Source organism: Nannospalax galili, unplaced genomic scaffold (genome assembly GCF_000622305.1).
Source record: "Nannospalax galili isolate Female #2095 unplaced genomic scaffold, S.galili_v1.0 scaffold304, whole genome shotgun sequence".
Taxonomy (NCBI): Eukaryota; Metazoa; Chordata; class Mammalia; order Rodentia; family Spalacidae; genus Nannospalax; species Nannospalax galili.
This window is the reverse complement of record NW_008352325.1, coordinates 3,347,521-3,353,075: the sequence shown is the minus strand read 5'-3', so window position 1 is coordinate 3,353,075 and position 5,555 is coordinate 3,347,521. Positions and strand designations below refer to the sequence as shown.

General features: G+C 38.6%; 1 protein-coding gene across 1 annotated transcript in view; it reads left to right on the top strand.

Annotated features, from left to right (window-relative positions):
- Positions 1–5,555, top strand: part of Abca13 (ATP binding cassette subfamily A member 13) — a 449,044-nt gene that overhangs the window by 38,212 nt on the left and 405,277 nt on the right. The window lies entirely within an intron of this gene.

Genomic DNA, 5,555 nt, shown 5'->3' with positions numbered 1-5,555 from the left:
TTTATCTATCTATCATCTATCTATCTATCTATCTATCTATCTATCATCTATCTATCTATCTATCTATCTATCTATCTATCATCTATCTATCCATCACCATCTATCTATCCATCCATCTATCTATCATCTATCTATATATCTATCTATCTATCATCTATCTATCCATCATCTGTTTATCTATCATCTATCTACCTATCTATGTTGCCAGTTATGGTGTCACACCCTGTAATCCTTGCATTTGAAAGGTGGACACAGACAGACCAGGAATTCAAGGTCATCCTTTGTTACAGAGAGAGCGAGACCAGCTTGTACTATATGAGGTGCTCTGTCTCAACCAAAAGCAAATAAAACCAAACCAAAATAACCCAACTCAACCCAACCTAACCTAACCCAACTCAACCTAACCCAACTCAACCTAGCCTAAAACAAAACAAGACAATGAAGAACCCAAGCAGACTTTATTGAATACAGCTTGAATTTAACCCTTATTTCAAGAAAGACTTTGCTTTAAGGACACATTGGAAGTGGAGAGAAGGAGGGTTTCTTCTGTGCTTATGGGTCCACTCCACCTTGGACCCTTCTAGGACATCACTACCCCCTCCTCTTCCTCAAAATCTTCTGGGGCACCTTCAGCCTCTGTTCTCCTGTTGTCTGTGCCTATCTTCCCAGGCTGTACTGTGGACAGTCTTTCCAACATTGCACCCAGCAGCAACTCCTACGCTGCCCAGTCACTTCCTCACTGAGGAAAGGTAGCTTTAAAGGAATATATTTCCAAACCTCTTTTGGTGTTTTGGTGGAGAGCCCGAGAGTCCATTCTGATTAGAGCTGTACTTAATCTGTGGTCATGCTATAGTCTTCATTCAACATAGGCTTTTCGTAATTTCTCCCCCATGTCAATCAGATATATTACCTGTTATTTTTTTTCCAAATTTATTGTTATATTATTTTTCCCATCCACATAAAAATGCATTTGTACCTTTATTAAAAATCAACTGACCTCTACAAAACCAGGAAGCAGGGCTGATTCCTCCAAGGTTTCAAAGGGTGTGGCCACTTCTCTGCTTTCTCTGGTCTAAGATGGCCCTAACCACTGCCTCTGTGGTGCGGCCACCTTTGCAGGGGATTCTCTAGCTGGAGTCTTCAAAAAGAGTCTAAGAAACACATATTTGCTTTAGCTGCTGTTTAGCTAAGGCCTTGTACTTTAGACTTCAGAACTGACATGGAAATGAGTTAAGACTTTGGGTACTGTTGGGATAGAATTCGTATAATTTACAGAAGAGAAGAACTTGAATTTTGAGGTGCTGAGTTGTGCTATCCCATAATTCAGCTGTTGAAGTCCTAACTGCCTATGTGACTGTATCAACGACAGGTTCTTTAAGGAATTAATTAAAGTTACAAGAGAGACCCAGAGCACGCTCTCTGTTATATTAGGACACAGTGAAGAAAGACCATCTGCATGCCAGGAAGATGCTCCTTCCTATCTCTGAGCTCTGATAACCTAATACTCTGATAACAGTCCTCCAGCCTCCAGAACAGTGAGAAAAGATATTCTTATTAAGACATCTAGTGCATAGCATTTGGCTGTGGTGGCCCAGACACCTAATATACTTACCTTTAGTTTTTTTAGACATATTCCCTTTAGTTCTCTTCATTTCACATGGTCGAATTAAAGTCTTTCTGGAAACTTTGCTGTCTGGATTTGCATGGGAGTAGTTTTTCTTGACCACTTCTTTTCCTTTGTATAGGATGAACTTTCTTATCTTTTTGTCCATTAAAAAGAGATCTCAGCTGATCTAATGATGGCGTGTCGTTCCTGTTTTGGTTTGTCCTGTTTCACTGTCCTTTCTGACTCTTCAGGTCAGTGTCCTCAAGGACAACAGGGCAGAGAAAGCCCTGAAGTTACTGTAAGTTCAACTTTGTTCTTTTCAAAGTTACTTTGACTCTTGTAGGTCTTACGGAGTTCACATAAATTTTCTTTTCTATGTTCATTCATTTTATTAAGGGGAAGTTACAACAACTTCATAAACATTTTGTGAGATTAAATGAGGTGATGATATATAAACCTTTGCATAAAATTTCAAACCAGCTATTTATTTCTACAAAGCAAATGTGAAGAAAATTGGATTGTTAGTACACATTTCTTTTTTTGGTCTTTTTGAGACAGAGTCTCCCTGTAGTCCCAGCTGTCCTGGAACTCACCATGTAGACCAGGCTGGCCTAGAACTCACAGAGATCCACGTGTCTCTGCTTCCCGAGTGCTGGGACTAAAGGCATGTGCCACCACGCCTGGCCTAATACTTTTAGGAAAAAAAGTGTATTGGGAATTAATTCACACCACCATATGACTGACTCATTTAAAGTATATAGCCCAATAGTTTTGAGACATTCACAGAGTTGTAAATCACAACTGAAATTGAGCATCATAATCAATTACATTTTTTTTCATCACCCTAAAAAGAAACATCTGTCTCCACAGCACCCATTCCTTATTTCTCCCAATCTCCTCTACCCTTAGGCCTGGGCATTCGATTACCTACATTTTTTTCTCTACAGATTGAATATTTTGGGCAGTTCATATTACAGAATTTATAAAGCTTACAGTTGCATGTGAGTGTGTATGTGTGTATGTCTGTGTATGTGTGTATATGGATGTATGTGTATGTCTATGTGTGTGGTGTGTATATATGTGTATGTGTATGTGTGTGGTATATATATGCTATGTGTATGTATATGTGTTGTGCATATATTGTATGTATGTGTGTGGTGTGTTCATATCTGTATGTGTGTGTATGTATGCATGTGTATGTGTGCAGTGTGTGCATGTATGGTATATGTATTTCTGTATACTTATATGTATGTGCACATATGTATATGTGTATATGTATGTACAGGCACATTTTTTTGTCTTTCAAAGACATTCCTTAGGTTGTGTGGCAATGTTGCTTAGAATTTTGGAAAAATTGTTGATCTTTCAAAGTGACTGTGTTAAGAAAAATCTAGATAAATCTTCCATCTTCATTTGCTTTTGGTTGCTTCCAAATTACAAACTTGGGAGGTTGCACAGCTGGGTGATCCATTCTAGTCTCCCACTAGCTGTGGTTCCTCTGCTGGTGGCTTACATTGACAATGGCAGGGGTCACCAGGCCTTTGTCTCAAACTAAGAAGCAGAAAGTATGCCATTTAAAAAATTATTAGTGGCCCTGTCTGCTTATTATGGATTTAGTCTCTCACAAGGTGACCCTCAATAATACGTTTCATTGTGGGTGACAGATGTTACATGAACTTTTTATAGCCACAAAACAAAAGGAAGTCATAAATCAAGGCGTTTTCCAAATGTATAGCTGGGGTCCTCAGGTAGTGGGGCAAAGAGGGGAAATTGCTCTAGGTCTGTGAATCTATCTGATGACATTCTTAGTTTTGGGGTTGGTGGAAGCTAGTGGTTTGCAAGTTAATACATTCCAAAGGTTTTACCTGATAGTTGAAGGAATATTACGTTAGATACAGACTCAGGGGTGGGCAATGAATTAAGGGGACTAAAAATTGCCCAGGATAATTTGGCTCTGGATCTACAACAATGTAACTCTCCACAATCACAGAGTTTTAATCAGTCAGCCTTATAAAATATTTAACACAGGAATGGTGCATGTGTGTATGTGTGTGTGTGTGTGTGTGTGTGTGTGTGTGTGTGTGTGTGAACTTCAGCAAGGCCAGGCATTGCACGGTTGAGTCCTAAATGAAGAACTAGACTCAGGAAGGAGGAAGTGGCCCTTCCCCAATCTCTCAGAGTGCTGGGATTTCTTTGGTCCTCAGGAATCCCCCCTCCCAGAGCACTCCCTGATGTGTTTAGCAATCCCTCATTTCTTCCTCTCTGAATATGCTCTGGCCCAAGTGAGGCTCAATTATTCATTGTTTGTTGATTTCCCTGTAGGTTTTGAGAATTGAATGACAGTGTTTGTGGAAGGGACTTTCCATCAGGCAAGCTTTGGTATTCTTTCATTAAATGTTGACTATTGTTAATGTATTTTCAAAGTTCTCTAATTTTTAAAAAGAAAACAAAAGATTAAAAGCCTCGAAAAGTTCTGTAATTTGAAATCAGGAAAAATTCCCCTCAATTTTATGCTTTCCCCTTTCAGATAAGCTAAAATTATTTGGGTACTTAGTTATTTTAACAAGCTTTCAGAAAATTGTGGAATAATTTTCCATCAGGCAAGCTTTGGTATTCTTTCATTAAATGTTGACTATTGTTAATATATTTTCAAAGTTCTCTAATTTTTAAAAAGAAATCAAAAGATTAAAAGCCTCAATTCTACTTTATTCTAAATCAGTAATTTTACTGAGTAAAATAAATTCTTACTAAATTTGAGATTTGCTGTGAGCAGGTAAACAGTGCTGATATCCAAGGTTATGTGAATATTTTCCCATTTTCTAGAAAAAAAATTCTTTGTGGGGCATGGTTGTATATACCTGTAATCTCAGAACTCAGGAAGATTGTGGGTTCAAGGCTGGCCTGGGCTTGTCTTGTAAAAACAAAAAATCCATTCATGATATTTATAATATTATGACAAGTATAGGAATCTTATCATTTGCTAGTTAGAACAGCAGACTGTCCTTCCTACAACATTGGGTTAGCCTGTGGACCAGTGCTGTGAGGCTTGGATGAGGCAGATTCCCAGCAACTACTGGGTGGGAGCCAGTGGGAGGAGGTACTCACGAGGCACCTAGTTACCAGACTTCCTGGGCTATCTGTCACTTACTCTGGACCCTTGTGCAAGATTACATTTCCAGGACCCCTGTGTTTTTTTTTAATTTTTTTTAAATTTAATAACCACATGATTAGAAGAAGCATTTCATTACAGCTTTAACATATTCAGCAACACATTCCAGAGCAAGGATACATCTCTTTCAAAATTTTTAGGTTCACAGTTGAATTAATACATTCATACGATTCTGAACTCAGTATACACCCTGCAAGGCATACAATTCAATGACTTTTTAACCTTTAAAGAAGATCTCCATTTCGTTTTAAAATATGCTGTGTCCTACATTTTTAACGCTTAGATGTTTGCACACGTGACTTTAATCTCTGTGTATGTGATTATTACTAGTCACAGTCGGTTACACCCAGATCCTTGGCACCTGAGCATGGATATAAAGTCGGTATAAAGTCTTCAGGTAGATTTCAATGGTAATGTTTATCACCTCTACTAATTAACATGAAATAAATTTTTATGCTTCCTCCTCAAAACTCATTTATTTGTTGAATTTTTTACATGTATATCATACAGAACATCCCACACAATCTTATTCATCTACATACCCACTTCCCAAATGGCACCCTCCCATAGCCTCTCCCCTCCCACACACTGGAGCCCATATACTCTGTCATCCCTGTTACTGTGTTGTTGGTGCCCCCAGCCACTCCCCAGTGCTTGTCTGTCTTCTGAATCATAGTCAGCTTGTCTAGAATCCTTGTTTTAGGAAGATCAGCTGTTCCTCACCTAGCAGCAATCAGTTGCCAATATTCCTTTAGCTAAGATTGGGGTCTGCTGTTCATT